Genomic DNA, 19,149 nt, shown 5'->3' on the forward strand with positions numbered 1-19,149 from the left:
TGTAGAGGAGCAGAGCTGCAGCTGCCACATGAACCCATCAGAGCTAAATTAAGATCTGCAAGAAGTAGAATCTTAGAAGCAAAGAAAAGCAGCAGAGAAGGCAGAAACAGAATAACCTTTCTTAATTTTCTGATGACAGACAGTTGACACTATTTCTGTCTTGTGCTTGAACATGAGTATACACATTGACTTGCTTATATATGAAGATGACAGGATAAGAGGCAGTGCTTTGGATTCTGAGTGTGTTCCCGAGAAGCTCATGTGCTAGCTGTGGCTGTGGTAAAGTGGTTGACTCTTTAAGAGGTGGAGCCTAATAGAAAAGTGATCAGTTCATTAGAGGTACTGCCTGAAAAAGGGATTAATTTAATTATCAGAAAAACTTAGTTTTCTCAAGAATAGTTTTTTTGGGGGGTGGGTGGGCAGGGGCAGGGACTGGGGATAGGAAGGGAGAGGGAGAAAGATTGAGCCATGCTAGGTAGGGCATGGAGGCAGCCAGCTAGCAAGAATTATTTGTCAGCCTGAAGCTTGGGCATGCACTTTCCCTCTCCTAGTGCTAGCACAGGACCTGGAAGCTGTAACGATATTGTCTTCGGTGACTTCTGTGAACATACAAATAACTTGCAAGACCACTTTGACTACATAGACCAGGATGCTTCTTTTGGAAAACTGAACATAATTAGAATGCATTGGGTCATACTAGCACACCATATGATATGCTAAGCAGAGGACGAAATGAAGGCAGGGACAATGCATTGCTTCATCAACTTCATTATGTACCCTTTATCATACCCTATTCATCTCCAAGCTCCTCTGCATCCTTTTCTAAGCAGTTATCACCATCTCTGACTTCAAAGTCAGCAAAGTTGTAAAAATGGCACTTTTCCTTGGAGTCAACAGTAAGACATTTAGCTTGGCTGGGGAAACCTGTAGTTCTAATCCAGCCATAGTTAGGAGGCAGAAAATAGCCATCAGCATATTTTCCTTATGTGAGAAAGAACAGCATCAGGAACTTCCAAGACTCATCTATCACCTCCTCCCACCAAATCTCTCCTTAACAGGTTGAAGAGAGCAATTGAAAAAGCCAAGATTGGCAGTTGCCCTTTCATCTCTACTCCAGTCTGGTGCCAGCACCTCTGGGATGGCCTTGCAAAACCGAGACCCAGCTGCTGCTAGTGTTTCCCCATTTGAAAAGGAGTCAAGCCCTGTGGGGGTCACTGCCTGGGGCCCTGTGGACAAGAGGCTACTGCAGGAGCTAATGACCCTCATGATGTCTGGTGACAAATTTCTGCCTTCCCTAAATCAGACAACCTGTTCAAATGGGTAGAGACCATCCACGGAGCAGCCAGCACCGTATATGAAGACCTGAGGTATAAACTCTCTCTAGAGTTCCCCAGTGGCTACCCTTACAATGCACCCACAGTGAAGTTCCTCACACCCTGCTACCACCCCTACATGGACATCTAGGATAACATCTGTCTGGACATCCTCAAGGATAAGTGGTCTGCACTATATGATGTCAGAATCATCTTGCTCTCTATCCAGAGCCTGCTAGGAGAACCCAACATTGATAGACCTTTGAACACACATGCTTCAGAGGTCTGGAAAAACCCCATGGTTAGGACCTTGTCCAGCTCAAAGTGATCTTTGCTGTCTTAGTCACGGTTTCTATTCCTGCACAAACATCATGACAAGAAACAAGTTGGGGAAGAAAGGGTTTATTCAGCTTACACTTCCATATTGCTGTTCATCACCAAAGGAAGTCAGGACTGGAACCCAAGCAGGTCAGGAAGTAGGAGCTGATGCAGAAGCCATGGAGGGATGTCACTTATTGTCTTGCTTCCCTTGGCTTGCTCAGCCTGCTTTCTTATAGAACCCAGGTCTACCAGCCCAGAGATGGCATGACCCACAATGGGCTGGGCCCTCCCCCCTTGATCACTAATTGAGAAAATGCCTTACAGCTGGATCTCATGGAGGCATTTCCTCAACTGAGGCTCCTTTCTCTGTGATAACTCCAGATGTGTCAAGTTGATACAAAACTAGCCAGTATGCTAGCCAATGTTCAAAGGGACCCTGGGGGCTGGGTTGGCTTCTTCTGCATCTGCCCTGCCACTTAAGCGTCTGTGGGTGGAACATATCTCCTGTTACTTTCCTGGACTCTGAAAACCAGTCTATGGGGAGCCAACCAGATTGCAACACCAGGGTATCTGTTAAACAGGGAGAATGGTCCTTGCCAGGCTCCCCCATCTATCACTCACCCAAGACCTGAAATGTTCTCTTCCAGCATTTAAATGCCTGCAAGAAACCTATTCAAAGCAGCTCACCAGACAAGAGCCCTGGTGCAAACTGTCCAGCTCTTTTGTGTCGTGCCTTTCTTAGATTGTCTGTTCTTTCTCCTTGATTTCTAAGCTGTGCTGTTATTTTTGTTTTATTTGTTTTTTAAAAATTAAGTCTGCTTGAACCCTTACAATGTATATTAAATAAATACCTGTTGATTATTTTGTACATATAAAAAAGGAAAAGCCAAGATCTGCTGTAGAAAGAGAGCACAGTTGAACTGGGTATCAACTGCCATGTCTTTTGATCATCTTCCCATTAAATATTACTCATTAAACATACTTCTCAGTTGGTGGCTAAAACACATCCATGTAATCTTCCCTGGCACAGCTAGGTTAGTACTTAATCAGACTGTTCAGAGAATGTGTAAGAAAAAAATATGAAACATGTAGAATTTTTAGCTTTTGCTGTCTGTCCAATCCAGTCATCCTACAGGAAGATTAGCCCACAAAGGAAGGGCGATTGCCAGTCTTTTACCTTCCTTCTCCTTTCCACTGCTAGTAGCTTTTTCCTGATCTTTTGAGGCAGTATAGGTAAACTGAGCTTTCAATTTCACAGGTTGTTCCTGTGATAATGAATTCCTTAACTATTCATTTTTTTGGATCAGGTGATTCTCGGTGGTCTGAGTTGTGATGGGTAGGTGAAGATGTCTTACATCTTATATGTTGTTTTAACTGTTTCTGACCTCCATTCTCTAGGCACAGCAGAACCCTTTTCTATCCAAAGTTGTAACCATCAAAAATGTTTGGAGACATTTTCAAATGTCCTGGGGAAATGGGCAACAAAGGAAACTGTAGTGAGAACCACTGCCTGGAGCATAGCTTGCCAGGATAAAGAGAAGACAAAAGGGGGTCCTCTTTATTGTGATGCCTCCTAGGCAGTCGGCTGTGTCAAGATAAAGTTCAATATCTCCTTCCCTGCTACTGGCTGTTCAGAAACTTACTGAAGTGGATGATGAACACAAGCTTCGTACATTCTATGAGAAGCACATGGCCACAGAAGTAGCTGCTGATGCTCTTGGTGAAGAGAGGAAGGGTTATGTGGTCTGGATCAGTGGTGGGAATGACAAACAAGGTTTTCCCTGAAGCAAAGCATTTTATCCATGGCAGAGTGCACTTGCTGTTGAGTAAGGGGCTTATAGATCAAGGAGAACTGGAGAAAGGAAGCACAAGTCTGTACCTGGATGCATCGTGGATGCCAATCTGAGTGTTTTCAACTTGGTTATTGTAAAAAAAAGGAGAGAAGGATATTCCAGGACTGACAGATACTACTACTGTGCCTCATTGGCTGGGACCTAAAAGAGCTAGTAGAATCTGAAAGCTTTTTAATCTCTCTAAAGAAGATGGTGTCCACCAATATGTTGTCAGGAAGCCCTTAAACAAAGAAGGTAAGAAGCCCAGGACCAAAGCACCAAGATTCAGCATCTTGTTACTCCACATGTCTAGCAACACAAACACTGACATATTGCTCTGAAGAAACAACGAACTAAGAAAAACAGGAGGAGGCTGCAGAATATGCTAAACTTTTGGCCAAGAGAATGAAGGAAGCCAAGGAAAAGCACCAGGAACAGATTACCAAGAGATGTAGGCTGTCCTCGCTGAGAGCTTCTAGTTCTAAATCTGAGTCCAGTCAAAAATAACTCTTTAAGAGTAACAAATAATCAGACCTTGAAGAAAAAAAAGAGGGATGACAAAAGGAAAGTGGTACTAATTTCACTGATTGCAGTATTAAGTTGTATGTCTTGTCTGTCACGGGGCCCTTCCAGTTGGTGTTAGTATCACTTCATCAAGCCATGTGTGTATGCATGGTATAGGAATGTAGCACAGTTTGGGTGAGACCTGGGTTACATATCTAGGTTCACATAGTCACATACTAAGCAAGCATTAGGAGTGACACAGTACTTTATCCCAGCCAAGCTGACTCACAGCTGCTCAATAGTAAACTGCATGATGGGCAAAGTTGGTTCACATTCAGGTTGTTTCAGAACATCCTATTGCTTGGATTAGAGCATGCAAGAAATGTAGGAGTGAAAGTGGGCTAGAGGTGACAGCATGAGGGTGAAAGGCATATTGCTGGGTTCATTTTTGAAGACAAATCACTTAGCCTTTTTGTGCCTGCCCCTCTACCCCCTGTGCTAAGGGTGGAATCTAGAACCCTGCATGTGGTTAATCAAGCACTGTGCACCATCAAAATTACTATGTTGTTTCATGTGATTAGATGTACAAAGAACCTTTGTTGTGGATAGTGTTGTTGAAAATATATTATTGGACATTTATATAGAAGATGAGTGTAGTCTTCAGAGAAGCCTTATTTGTGGAACTCTTCATTGGGCATTTTCTAGGAAAATTGGTAGGCTGGGGAAAGTACTCCAGGCTTAGAAAACATCATGTTTCTCTAACTATAATAAAAGCTGACACCACAACATAAACACTATTTTTAGTGCTTTATACACATAACTAATGAGCGTGAGTCTTACCACTACTAGCCTTCTTTTGTAGCAACAAGAATACTTTATTGTCAAATAAATAAATGAGTGAGTCTGGCCTCCAAACTTTTCATACTTTTAACCTTGCCATGTAATCTCTCTCTCACATGTTCTCACCATAGTAACACCATCTACCTTGAAACATTCTCTGGCAGTTAAAGACATGGAGCCATCCACTATTGGACGTTCAGCCTGCCAAACGATGAACTAAAACACCCCAACTTTATAAAGAACTCAGCCCCATATTTTTGTTATAATAATAAAAAAGCGACTACAAAAATTTTGACTGCACTAGCAAAATAATTTTTATATTTGTTTCTTTCTACTCAGTTTTTATGCTCCATGACTAGTGTTTACATTGCTGTGAAAGACAGTCTAACATGTCATTTGGGCATCTGGAGTTCTTGCTAGGTTGTATTGGTACTTTTTCTCATTGCTGTGACAAGCTAGCTGACAAAAGCAAGTTAATGAAGGAAGGGGCACTCTTCTCCCTCGAGGCCTTAGGCAGCTGTGGCACTCAGGTGGTATGGCTTGATCCTGAAAGCCACAAAGATTGGGAGCAACAAGTGGACAGTTGTTCAACTAGCAAGATCTGAAGATTCAAGGTCTGGCAGGCCGCATGGTCCCTTGTCCTGTCTGATTCCGTCAGGCCTACGGTGAGGTTCTATACAGTTAGATACCACATCATGGTCTGGTCTGGGGTCCAGGCTTGCATGGGCTTTAGCCTGGAAGAACTCAGGCTGGCTGGTATCCCTGAGAAAATGGCTCAAACCATCAGCATCTCTGTGGACCCAAGGAGGTGAAACAAATCCACTGAATTACTATAGGCCAATGTGCAGTGCCTGGTGGAGTACTGCTCCAAGCTCATACTTTTCCCTAGGAAGCCTGCTCCAAAAAGGGAGATAGTTCTGCTGAAGAACTTAAATTGGCCACCCAGCTAACAGGACCTGTGATGCCCATCTGGAATGTGTACTAAAAGGAAAAGACCAGAGTCATCACAGAAGAGAGGAACGTAAAAGTTTTTTCCAGTTTTTGCATGGCCCATGCCAATGCCTGACTCTTTAGCATCCAATCAAATGTTGAAAAGAAAAAGTAAGAAAAAGTAATGTGTGGTTGGAGTGTTGCAGTAAATTTTCCATAAAGGGGGAAAAAAAGAAGGAAGGAAGGAAGGAGGGAAGGAAGGAAGGAAGGGGTCATTAAGTTTTGGCTTAGAATCTAATCCATCGTGGCAGGGAAGGCATAGCAGCAATGATATGGGCGGCTGGTCTCTTTGCATCTGTACTCAGAAAGCATGCTAGTACTCAGCTTTCTCCCTCTTCTCCGTTTGTTCAGGCCGAGAACGTAGACCATGCTGCCTACATTCAAGGTGAATCTATTGCTCCTCAGTTAAACCTCTGGAAACACCTTCACAGGAAGAGCTAGAGGTGTCAATATTTATCATCCCCAATTCACCTCTAGTCAGCTGACACTGATACACATTACTTATAACCACAAATGTCCACCCTTGAATTAAGGCTTCTCTACAGAGAGGGTGACCCTAGTTAGGTTTGTTTGGCCCACGCTGATGATGGTTGGGCAGGTTTCCTAGAGATCCTTATCCCACCTAGCATGTGGGTATGCGCTTAGAGTTTCTTTTTTTCTCTCCAGAATCTTCCCCAAATGAAGGATGCTAAGTTTATATTTGCTTTTCGAGTAAATATTAAGGTATATGGAGAGCTGATAGGCCATACACTGGTATCTGTCATTTGCAATATTTCTAGACAACTCTGTACTTTTTAATAGCCAAACATTATTTGTTGAACATTATTGTGTTGAACATTATTGCTCAAAATGCCAAGGGGCATGTGATGACTGGTTTTTATTTTCCAAAGTCTGTGTCTTCTGAGGCCACCATGTCACTATTGCTTTCTTTTATTAGATGCAGCCTCAGAAACCATAGTCATCTCTTAAACATCACAGAAGTGTGGTGTTCCTGGACTGGCCTGAGTCTCATGCTGAACCTTCAGCTCCCTCTGGAAATAACAAAGGTAGGTGAGAAGTGATTAAAAATTACCCACTATGAGTTAGTAACACTCTAAATGTTCTTGAGAGAAAATTAAATACCAGTTTATTAAAAAGAAACCTCGTCTTGGTATGAGAATGTCATTTTCCATGTAATTTGATACCTACAGGTTTTCTGATATTTTTTTTTATTGTGTCAAGTTCAAATTGTGGTGGAAACGTAGAAGAGGTAGTTTCTTGTAGTAAAAGCTCGATGTTCCTCATTTCTTCAGTACCAGTTCTTAGAACTCTCAACCCAGTTTCATCCTCTGAGTAGAAAAGATATTCCCCCTGGATTAATGCCCTTTCCCACCTGTGCTTCTCATCCTTTAGCTGTACTTTGTGAGATTCTGAACTTGGAATTTCTCATCATTGTCTAGGTGGTCATTTGTCATACCATAGAAAAAGTGGTGCAAAAGATTTGCCTTTTCCATCCAAAACAATTCAGTTAGTCAGATCTCACAGCACACTGTCAAAGACACTATCATGTAGCTATTAAAATATTTCTGGTGTGAGGCATAGATTTTGATTACTATGAGGGCAATATATTTTATTTCTAGTTTTGGCTTCATTTCTCTGATAAGAGATAGTGCTTAATAAGTATTGTTGATCAGCAAGGGACCAGTTGTAGTTGATTTCTCAGAGCTGGAGAAAAGCCTAAATGCCAGGACATATAGCTCTAAAAGGGAAACTCATGGCTTAAATGTGCAGAAGCCTCAGGAAGTAAATGTTATTCTACAGGAAGCTGGGCTTTATAGCTCTACTGTCCCCTCTGCCCTATAGTTGAACCCAAGTTCATTAATTTCAGACTGCCACCAGAGGGCAGCAGATGCATAGCCCTAAGTATTTAGGAACTAACTAGTCACATCTATTTTAATCTAGGATGCTCTTTTGTAGGCTCAGGCACATCAGGGACCAGGTGATCTTATCAGATCAATGAGACAAATCAGGTATTTGCAGTTCAGTTCTTGTTATTTCCAGAGGTATTGGAGTATTATTCAAAAAGTAATCAATAATGTCTAGATTGTTTAAGAGGTTTTTTTTTTAAGTTGTGTGTGTGTGTGTGTGTGTGTGTGTTTGCAGGCCAGAGGTGTTAGATCTCCTGGAGCAAAAGTTGCAGGTAGTTGTGAGCTAACTACCCTGTATGGGTGCTAGGAAGCAAACTCAGGTATTCCTTAAGAGCAGTACTAACTCCTAACTGCTGAGCCATCTTTCTAGCTCCTAGATCCTGAAGTATTTTTCTTTAGTAGTTTCAAAGTATCAGTTATTTTACAATAAGATCTTCAATACAATTTGGATTACATAATGACAGACAAGGATCTAGTTTCATTCTTCTACATGTGGGTATTAGAGGCTGAATATTTCTCTCTTCTTCTTTTTTCAGTATCAGGTATCTGTAGTTGCTTGGGCATATTTCTAGGTCCTCTGTTCTACTTCTTTAGTCTACCATACAGGGAGTTTCCCTAATCTCTTAAGGGATCTCAACTCAGGCCAAACTAGGATTTGTGGTTTTGTCACAGAAATAATTTCAAGACTAGCCAGTATGAAACACACAGCTATGGCATGTGTGCAGAGATCAGAGAACAACTTTCAGGAGTTGGGTTCTGTTTTCTGTCTTTTTGAAGTAGGGCCTTTCTTACTCAGCTGCTGCCGGGTTAGCTGGCCTGCAAACTCCCATTTCATTTCAGGAGTGCTGGAATTATAGATGCTTTTTACATGGGTACTGAGGACCAAACTTGATTCTCAGAACACTCAGGAGTTTGGTGTGTGCTTCACTTAAGAGTCACACTTCTACTTTCCTGCCTCCACCTTGGACCATGCAACCTCTGTGAAGTTAATGCCTAAGAACTAGATTGCCATCTATGAACTCCTTTTTACTCTCTAGTTAGTCTCAGATAGGGTGCCTTGATATGGAGACCTGAGACCTATAGTTTAATCTTATCAGTTATAATCCTGCCACATCCCTGTGATCTCAGTTACATTGTTCAAACACCCGGCACTGGCAAATAAGATGTACCCAACCTTATTGTAATGAAGACCATACAGCCTTTCAAGTCTTGAAGCTATGTAAAGGAGCATTTTGCTTGTAAGACCGATCTACCAACCTTCCTTCCTTCCATATTTTTAGTTCATAATTTAGTTGTAAGTGTATGTCAACCACAGTAACTTAAATACAGAAAAAGAGTTAGTACACTACAAACATTTTCTATAATTTTCTTCCTCCCAAGAACTATCTAGTCAAAAGGACCAAGGCTTGCCCCACCTTGTGAAAGCATTTTTTTTTTTTTACAGAATAGAGTTTATTCAAGTCATGAGAGAGTTAAAACGGTAGTAGAGGCAGGGGGGAGGGGAGGAATAGAGGAGTAGAGGCCATCCATGAGCACATGGAGAGAGAGAGGCGAAGAAAAGGGGAAGAGGAGGGATGAGGGGGGAGAGCAAGGCTGCAAGAGAGCAAGAGCAAGAGGCAAGAGAGAGACGAGGGGGCAAGCAGCCCCTTTTATAGTGTCAGGTCACTGGGGCAGAGCATACCTGGCTATTGCCAGGTAACTGAGGGGTAGGGTTTACAGAATCCCAACATTCACCCATTTTGGTTTAATTCAAAAAAGAAAAATTAGAGGTGATGGTGGACCAGGAATAGGGTTGTTGTGATCTCTTGACTGCTTGTGAAAGTATTTTTAAGTGTTCATTAGATGCACTGTTAATACATCATCTAATGCTAGCTCTTTGTGATGTCCCTTTCTAGACCATGTTAGGAGTCTGGATAAGGTGGCTGGTGTCAGGCTAAGGGGAGGCAAGAACAGATTGGGCAGATCACTACACATGAATTTGTGCTATGTTACTGAGAAAGAACTTCAGGGTCAATGGCTATTATGGTGAGAAGTTAGCGTCCTAATCCAATAACTGTTGTAATGGGATGCCTTGGGGCATTTTTGTTGGTACCTTACAAATGAAGGCATCCAGTATCTCTGAGATTACTTCCAGCTTCCTCTGGAGATAGTGCCTGCCACAGCCTGCACCACAGCCATCCTCAGACTGGTGGGCCTTGGCCTAAAGTTCTAGAGGGTGAACCACCTGCAAGATTCACAAGAGAGGAGGCAGACAGAGACACCTACAGACGGACTATGCCCCATGGTGCTAACAAAAAAGCTGACACTGGGGCTGGCTTAGCAACTGAATTCCAGTTTAGAGGGTGATTTTTTTTTTTTTTTTTTTTTTTTTTTTGTGGACATGGTTAACTCAGTGAAATTGAAGATTATTTTGTGTTGAATAAGCGTAAAAGAAAAAAAGTCATACTTCATGTGTTTTCAGTAGTCACATATTGGATTTTGATGGGTGTGATGATTTGTTGTGAAATGCCCCTACAGGCTGAAATATTTGAATACTTGTTCCCCAGTTAGTGGTAGGTACTGTTTGGGAAGTTATGGAGTCTTTTGTAGGTGCAGGGGGAAGTACATCACCAGGGGCTGGCTATGAGGGTTTATAGTCCCCCTTTTTGTTTGCTTTGTTCTGCATCCCGCATGTGTATGTGATCAACAATCTCCTTTGGGCATGCCATGCCTTCCTTACCATTAGGGACCCATTCTCTGTCTAGAACCATAAGCTAAAATAAACTCTTTTTTTTTTTTTAAAGTTGCTTTTGGTCAGCATGGTATTTTATCATAGGAAAAAATTAACCAACACAATGTGTTTAAGCTATTATTAAAAAAAAAAAAATGTTGCTAAGCAGTGTACTGAGACCACAGGGCATGTGGCAGGATTATAACCAATGAGGTAAAATTATAGGTCTCAGGGATGCACCCTACCTAGGACTAGAGAGTAAAATTTTTATTTAACTATATGGGGGCCAAATTAGTAGAGAGTTAGGGCTGGAATTTAAAATGAGGTCATCTAAAGGAAGATGAGAATGGTGGAAAAAGAAAACAGTAAAGACAGGTAAACTTCAAGTATAAAATACAAAGGAAGGAAAAATTCTAGTATTTCTGGATCACAAAGTAAAGAAATAGACCAGAATGTCAGCCAAGACAGGCAAACTTAATTTCAAAATTAAATCCAGCTGTCTTTGGTTTATGAGTTTTATATTTACATCAAAATCACTATACTAGCACCACAGACACAGGAGTAGAGTGCTACACTACAGTGTAGGGAGGCTATATGCCCATTATAATCGGAATTCTTCCACTCCACAGTAATTTTATGGGACCACCATCTGTATGTGGACTGTTGTAAAGGAAATGACACAATACCTGGTGTATCTGTATTTGTATGAGTTACTCTTTTCCATATTTCCCATTTCCTGATTCCCCCCCCCCCCATTGTATATCATGTGCCTTCTGCTGTGAACAGACATGATGACCAAGGCCACTCTTACAAGGACAACATTTAATTGGGACTGGCTCACAGGTTCAGAGGTTCAGTCCACTATCATCAAGGAGGGAGCATGAGAGTGTCCAGGCAGGCCTGGTGAAGGAGGAGCTGAGAATTCTACATCTTCATCTGAAGGCAAACAGAAGGAGACAGGCTTCTCATGCCCACGGTGACATACCTAGTCCAACAAGGCCACACCTCCTAATAGTGCCACCAGTCCCTGGGCTAAGCATATACAACCATCACACCCTCTCCCTCCTTTTTTCCCCTTTCTTTTCTGTCTTTCCCTTTTCCCCCTTCTCTTTCTGTCTTTTCTTTTCTGTCAGATCTCCCTATAACAGGAGTTATAGACAGTTGTGAGCTGCCTTATGGGTACTGGGAATTGAACCCAGGTCCTCTGGAATTACAGCCAGTGTTCTATTATTATTATTATTATTATTATTATTATTATTATTATTATTATTATCATCATCATCATCATCATCATCATTATTAACCATTCCTGCTGTTTACATCTCAAATAATAAACTGGCCCTGAAATTACTATGGAGGTGAAGCTGATCTTGAATTCCTGGTCCTTCTGCCTCCCAAATACTAGAGTCACAGACACATGGCATCACACCTGTCAGTTTTCCTCCATTCATACTTTCTTTTTGGCAATTGGATTTTTAAAATATTTCTGTTTTCTTCTCTAATAAGCTGGCCATTATTTTCTATTATTTTAGCTAACACTAGTAACCTGAATATATGCATGCCACTTGAAGTGGCTGTTTTATTTTAGATTATCTATTTTACACATTATTTGCCAAGTATTACCATTGCATATAATTTATAAAAAACATAAAAGACATATAATTGGTCTTGTGGAGGTTTGATGCCCCAGCATAGGAAGAGGATGCTGGAGTGGTGGGGTGGGAGTGAGTGGGTGGGTGGGTAGGTGGGTGGGGGAGCGCCCTCATAGAAGAGGAAAGGGTAGAGAGGGGATCAGAGGGGGGTTGTGGAGGAGTAACTGGGAAGGGGGAATATCATTTGAGATATAAACAGCAGGAATGGTTAATAATAATAATAATAATAATAATAATAATAATAATAATAATAATAATAATAAATAGAACACTGGCTGTAATTCCAGAGGACCTGGGTTCAATTCCCAGTACCCATAAGGGAGCTCACAACTGTCTGTAACTCCTGTTATAGGGAGATCTGACATCTTCACACAGATATACATGCAATCAAAACACCAATGCACATAAAATAAAAATAAATTATTAAGAAGAAAAAGAAATGTCGTGGTCATGGAGTCTCTTCACAACAATAGAAACTGACTAAGACAACTAGCAAAATAATCTCTGACTCACAAAGCATCAGGTTATTACTGAGCAGGGAGGTTTTTTTTTCTGTCATGAGCTCCTGATATGTATTTTTAGGGTTCCTGAGCAGCCCAGAGAAGAGCTCCAGAAAAGGGTATAGTGATGGGACCCTGGTAAAGTAGCTTTACCTCTGTCTCAGTTGCCCATCAGTAAAATGAAGATAATCATAAAGATAAACCTTCCTGAAAACTGTAGCACATGCTTGAGAAGCCTTCACCCTCCAAGGTCTGCACCAGAACTTTGAGATTCCAGACAGGATTTCAATCTGTTTCTGAGGCTCAAGAAGAAGCTAGTTTATTAGCTTTTTATTGCTGTGACCAAAATATATAAGAGACAAACCTTAGAGGTGGAAAGTTTATTTTAGCTCACAGTTTGAGCCCATTGAGTACTATTCATGCCATCTTAGACAGGAAGAAAAGGGAATTCCTGAAGAGGTTAGGACAAGATATAGTCCCCATGGACATGCTTGTGTCCTGCCTCTTCCAGCTACACAACACTTTCTAACTTTTGACATCTCTCAAAAATCGCATTACACAAATCTATTAAAGGGCCAATCTATTGGTTAGGGACAGCCTTCTGATCCAATTGTTATTGGAAATGCTCTCAGACATATCAGAGATCTACTCCACTAATCTCTTAAGCATTGTTAATCCAGTCAAGTTGCCTATCACAGTCACATATTCCAGAAACTGGGGAACACTGTCTTCTTGCTTGTTAAGTTGTGTAATAATGGAAGGTCATACCCCTTTACATTCCAGATGGGAAAACTGATACTACAAAAGGCTGGCTGGTATGCTTAAAGCCACTCAGTCATACTGGACTAAAATGACAGATACTTAATATTTTTCTCTTCTCCTTTTGCTTATTAGGTGCTTCTATATACTGAACCCATCTGGGGAGAAAAGGATTTTAATAACTAGTATGGCTTTAAGTTTTACTGGTTTTTATATAATATCTGTTGATTTACTCAGATTTCTTTCATTGGATTTGATACAAATATAACCCCAACTTGAGCTCTAAAGGCAGATCATTGCCTCACATAAGTGTAGAGCTGATGACTAACTTTTGCAGACAAGCATACGTACATATGTTCAACAGATGCCATCAAAAGGCATCTCTTTATAGCTTGGGCAATCTTTTCCTCAGCATGACTTTGGTTGTAGGCTGGCATCTGTATGTATGGTTTCTGAATTACAATGTCACAACTCCAGCAAGGAGGGGCTTTATTTCTCAGTAGGTCTGATCAGTCCCTGAATTTAATTTGGGTTATTTCTGGGCCATAGAACATGGGTTGATCAGGTCTGTTTGATGCCACAAGTGGGTACAAAAGAAGGAACACCACTGTGAAAACAACATAGCTCAGAATAAGGATACAATACCAAAGGGAAATGAGTGTTGCCACCAGAAAGACAAGGAAGATGTGTGAGACAAACCAAGTATGCATAGTGCCACATACCAGCTTAGTGGAGAGCCATGTCTAAGTTCAAAAGCTACATCTGCTTATTTATAGCTGTGATCCTTGAGCAAGAGTCTGCTTCAATGTCTGCGCCTATAAAATGAGGCAACTTTTCTTGCTTACAAGGTTATTACAAGAATCAATGAACTACCATATAACTAAAAAGTGTTAGTAGCTCCTGACATGTTAAATATCCACTATATATACATACATGTTAGATACTTTTCCTTTACCATTATTACTAGTACTGCTAACAAATAGCAAAGCTCAAACAGCAGTTAATTTCTAAAATACTTTCATCTTCTCTGTATAAATATAGAATAAGCCCTTGGTTTTCTTGCCAGATGGCTCTCAATGGTGCTGGACCAACTACTTCTGTACCAGACAAAGAGGCTGTGGTGTAATCCAAGTGGAGTGATATTAAGGAAAAGACTGTTGGCCTAGTGTACTCATCAGTGGGAGGGCCTCATGGGACAATGTTGTGGTAAATATTTACAAATGTGCTACCGGTGCAGATTCCCACGGAGACAGGCCTCTGAGCTGTATCTGTGTGCCCTGGATGTTTCTCTGCCACTCGGTCCATGAGCCACCCTCTCCCAGCTGTCTTTCTGCCAGCCAGGAACTTTGCTCACATTCCTCACAGCCCAGTAAAATCATGATTCAATAATCAATAATTTATCAATCAGATTTATATGTTAAAATTTCAATCCACAATATATCCACACAATAAGCTTACAACCAGTAGACAAAGATATAAGCCACCTGCCTAGATAAGACATATTGATCTATAGAAACCTTTAAAAATATTCATATCTACCTATTGCCAGGTAAGACCACCTGGGTCTAGATTCTCCTTCTCTGGCTCATCTTGATTATTCTTCCTTTCTTTCTCCTCTCTCCTGCCTTACAAAAACTTTGTTCCTGCCCCACTCTTTACTGTCCAATCATGTATCATCACCTTAGCATCAACCTACAGGACAAGATCGGTTTCTCCAAGGATCCTATACCACCTCCATCATGGAATTGCTCTTAAACCACCTTATTCCTGATCCTTGCATTTTGCAATCTTCTGGGGCTTGTTTTCTCCACTTAGAGACTTCTGCCAGCATCTCTGTCTGACCTCTGAAGACTGGAGCTGCTAGGATTTTCCCCCATACTCCCCCTACTTTCTGACACCAAGCAAAGCTTCTTTCTTTGTTACTCACCTCTGCTCAGAGTGGCTCAGGGAACTGAACTCCACAGAGACAAGGATTTTGCAAAGTCACAAAGGCCCCGTGTTCCTAAGGGAAAGGTACCTAATAACATAACCATGTTGGTGGGTATTTCCTTCTCTTTGTGAAAAAGCAATTCCTATTGCCATGGTGATTCAGGATTTAAGGCCAGGTGATGTAGCTGATTAGATGTGAGCAAAGTCTCAAATTTGGAATAGCTAGTGATTCTGCTTGGGAGGCAGAATTTATACTGTCTTTAGATGTGTGAGGCTAAGCTGAGGATATCAACTCCCAAGGTGTAGTTGTAGTTAAAAAAAAAAAAAAAGGCATATTTACTCACCAGTTAGAACCAACTAACTTGGGAGCAGTGTCCCAGAGGCTATGTGCACACTCCAGATTTTGGAGGCCAGCATTTAGCATTACAATAAACAGTAAAAGACAAAAAAACCTAAACAGTAATGATTTCTGAAACCTGGGAAGGCAGCAAGGTTCCCTCCATTTGGAATTCCTGTTCTCTTATCTAGTACTAGAAGTGGGGAGCTGGGGGACCAGGGCAGAATTCTAATTTCCTAGGACTGTGGTGTCCAGCAGTTCAGAAAGGCCCCAGAATGGGGCTCTAAAGGTGGGTGTTGCTATCTCTCCACCTTCCAGGCTCACTGTGGCTACAGTTTGCTGAGCAAACTGAGAGATCTGAATTGTCAAACCCATTCCAGGAGGAGGAGGGGGAGGAACAAGAGAAAGGGGAGGAGGAAGGGGGAGGGAAAGAGATGCATTATTTAGGTCATTTCTTCTGGGATTGCTTATTTTTTATTGGCCTCTTAAACCTCATTTCCTTATCCTAAGCTTGGGCCTATTTCTGCAGTCATAGGAGAAGAGACACCACAACAACAACTGGAGAAATGAGCAGAAATATAGCTGGTTGTGATTCACCTGGTGTGGGTGCTGGGAACAATACTGGATCCTCTGGAAGAGCAGCAAATGTTCTTAACTGCTGAGCCTTCTCTCCAGCCCTGTGTCCTAGGGTTGTAAGCTAAAACACCTTTCCTCCCCTAAGTTATTTTGGTCAGAGTATTTTACCAAAAACCACATAAAGGGAACTACCACAGAAGGAGAATCTGAAGACTACTCTAGAAAGCAGCTTGGGGGTGTAAAAAAGATACCTAAATGCTGGTGAGGTGGCTCTGTAGGTAAAGGTGTCTGATAACCATAGTTCAGTCTCTAAACACAATGGAAGGAGAGAACCGACTCCTAAAAGTTGTCTTAGTTCCATGTACTCATGCCCCATATATATATATGAGAATGATGGTGCTGGAGAGGTGCTCACTGGTTAAGAGCATATATTACTCCTCTTTTTGAGGATCTAGGTATGATTACCAGCATTCGCATGGCTACTCTTCTGGTCTCTGCAAGCACCAGACACAAAAGTGGTATGCAGATAGATACAAGCAGAACACTCATCCATATAAACAAACCTGTAAGTACAGGACCTGCACAGGTTAAAGCCGCACAGAATCCCCATTGAGAAGGGAAGGTGGACAAAGTCCCATAACCAAGAAGCTATTCGTAATTGATGCCTGCTAGAAAAGGGAAAATCAGTTTTCCTCAGTGGAGTGTCATTGGGTATATCAACCACATTCCATGGCAGACCGCATGTCCAGGAGTAGTTGGGCAACATGGAACTATTTTGGTGGAGCAGACCGGTTGTCTGGTCCACAGACCTGTGCTTTCGCCCGCGGTTGTCACTGTTTGGCAGAGCAGCCGCTGGGTCCTGGCGGCTGGCGCTTGTCCTGCCAGCAGCCCAGCTCCTGAGGGATCCCCGGCTAGTGGCTAGTCCTCCGAGCACCCCATTCACAGAGGCTCCATCGCAGGCACGAGGAGCAGCCCGTGTCAGTCATGAGTGGCCTGCCCTTTTTCTGCCACTGTCAGGTGGTGCGCGGCTTCGGCCGCGGCTCCAAGCAACTGGGCATCCCCACAGCCAATTTTCCTGAACAAGTAGTAGACAGTCTTCCAGCCGATGTGTCCACTGGCATTTATTATATGGTTGGGCCAGCGTTGGAAGTGGAGATGTCCGTAAGAGGTGGTGAGCATAGGATGGAACCCATACTCTAAGAATGTGAGAAAGTCCATGGAAACCCACATCATCCATACCTTCAAAGAGGATTTCTATGGGGGAAATTCTCAATGTGGCCATTGTTGGCTACCTTAGTCCTGAAAAAAAGAGCTTTTCTTTAGAGCCACTTATTCCTGCAATTCAAGGTGATATTGAAGAAGCTAAAAAACAACTGGGTTTACCAGAACATTTGAAACTCAAAAATGACAGTTTCTTCCAAGTTTATAAAGGCAAAATTATGAATGGTCACTGATGGGAAGTCCACCCACGAGTGTCTCAGTGCTTCTGATACAGTCTCATCTTGGTCATATTTTAAACCAAGTGTTTCCCTGTAGTTGTCAAGAGGTCTCCAGCAGTTAGCCCCATCATGTCCCATAGTACTAAAAGATTCATTCAGAAATCAAGACTCTAAATGTAAAATGTTGATTAAAATGTAGCACTAGAAAGCTAGTGTCTTGTAATGAAAATAAAGTCTGTGGGTGTGGGTGGAAAAGCAAGTTACTGAGGAAAATGAGGACTGGCCGAAGTTCTTATGACTGTGTGTGCTGGCGCTGGCGAGCCCGGCAAGCATGTATTACTGAGCAGCTTTCCAGCAAATGCACCACACACACAGCTTGCCCAAGGAGGGAGATCTAGACTTCCTTTCATTATTTTGTGCATTAGTATATTTTTACAATCCTGCAAATTTTGTGAGCCTTGAATCACTCATTCCCCATGAAGTCACTTCCTGGTAGTGTCCCAATGCTCTGTGTAGAGTTACTTCAGGTTGAAGTAGCCTTGACCACCCTGCATCAGGGCTATTGCTTTTCTGAACAGTACTGAGGAGCCAACCCAGTTCCTTCTATGCTAGGCAAGGTGACTACTTGAACTAGGCTCCCCCACCCCTTCACTTCTTAAAGCCATATGTCTATATGTTGCCTTTTTGGAGAGTAGATGTTTTTGCTCTTTAACATTTTTCATGACTTTGGTTTATTTTCTTCCCATTTGGCATATCCAACAACCAGGTGGCCTAGAGGTTGCTTGTGTGTGCTCAAAAGGATATGGTGTTCAGGTGCAAGTATGTGTTGTATTTTTAGAAAAATAAAACAACCTGCATTTATAGACTTGCTTGGAATTGAAACGGGCATAGCCAGTTCCTACTCAACCCAGCCCAGCCTGACCCCCCCCTTTTTAAGTGTAGTCCTATGTTTTCAAAGTAAAATTAATTTTCTATGACCAGGTACTTAAATATAATTAAATATTCATCTAAGTCTTTGTAGCTTCAGAACGGAGAAAGTTTTAGCTGCATATCTTTATATCGCTGGTTTCCTGTACTCTAACTTGGTGGCTTAAGTTGTTCATGCTGGCAGAAGGCTGACATTGCAAATTTCTTTGGGCTCACCAATGCACTGAATCATCATTTGTTGAATGGCAACAGGTTTGCTGGGGCAGAAGCACTGCCTAGTGGGGGTGTGTACACTAAAACAGATAGGTAATTTTAACCACACATAGGCACACACAACACAGACTTGGTCTCTGCATGTGTGTGCAGTGGGGTGTGGGGAGGAATGGAACTCACTCAGTCCTGTGAATGTGTTCTGTGACTGAGCAACATCTCTGGCCTTCAAAATAGAATTTTTGTTGTTGGAAATCCCATATTTAAAGGAAGCCTTAAGTATCAATAGATTTATGTAGGAAAATTAAAAAACAAACATGGACAGTACAAAATAGATTTGTGGGGTTGTTTTCTCTTTGTTTTTTGTTTTTAAGTAAGAATATATTGTTAATTATGTCCTCAT

The 19,149-nt window shown here is 41.8% G+C and overlaps 1 protein-coding gene and 3 pseudogenes across 4 annotated transcripts in view; all 4 read left to right on the forward strand.

The window, feature by feature from the left end:
• LOC308430566 (serpin B6) overlaps positions 1–19,149 on the forward strand; it is a 75,168-nt gene that overhangs the window by 4,812 nt on the left and 51,207 nt on the right. Inside the window, exon 2 of the mRNA XM_080929747.1 lies at positions 6,738–6,846. The gene's annotated coding sequence lies outside the window, so the exon portion shown is untranslated. The remainder of the gene's footprint in view (positions 1–6,737; positions 6,847–19,149) is intronic.
• Positions 1,139–2,376, forward strand: LOC308439480 (ubiquitin-conjugating enzyme E2 C-like; annotated as a pseudogene). The gene is made up of 2 exons: positions 1,139–1,615; positions 2,282–2,376. The product of its transcript is annotated as a ubiquitin-conjugating enzyme E2 C-like (transcript).
• Positions 2,571–3,973, forward strand: LOC308439565 (small ribosomal subunit protein eS6-like; annotated as a pseudogene). Its single transcript has 2 exons — positions 2,571–2,645; positions 3,212–3,973. The product of its transcript is annotated as a small ribosomal subunit protein eS6-like (transcript).
• On the forward strand, positions 17,155–17,624 carry LOC308413686 (riboflavin kinase-like; annotated as a pseudogene). Its single transcript has one exon. The product of its transcript is annotated as a riboflavin kinase-like (transcript).

The sequence above is a fragment of the Micromys minutus genome (genome assembly GCF_963924665.1).
Source record: "Micromys minutus genome assembly, chromosome: 1".
In the NCBI taxonomy this organism is placed as follows: domain Eukaryota; kingdom Metazoa; phylum Chordata; class Mammalia; order Rodentia; family Muridae; genus Micromys; species Micromys minutus.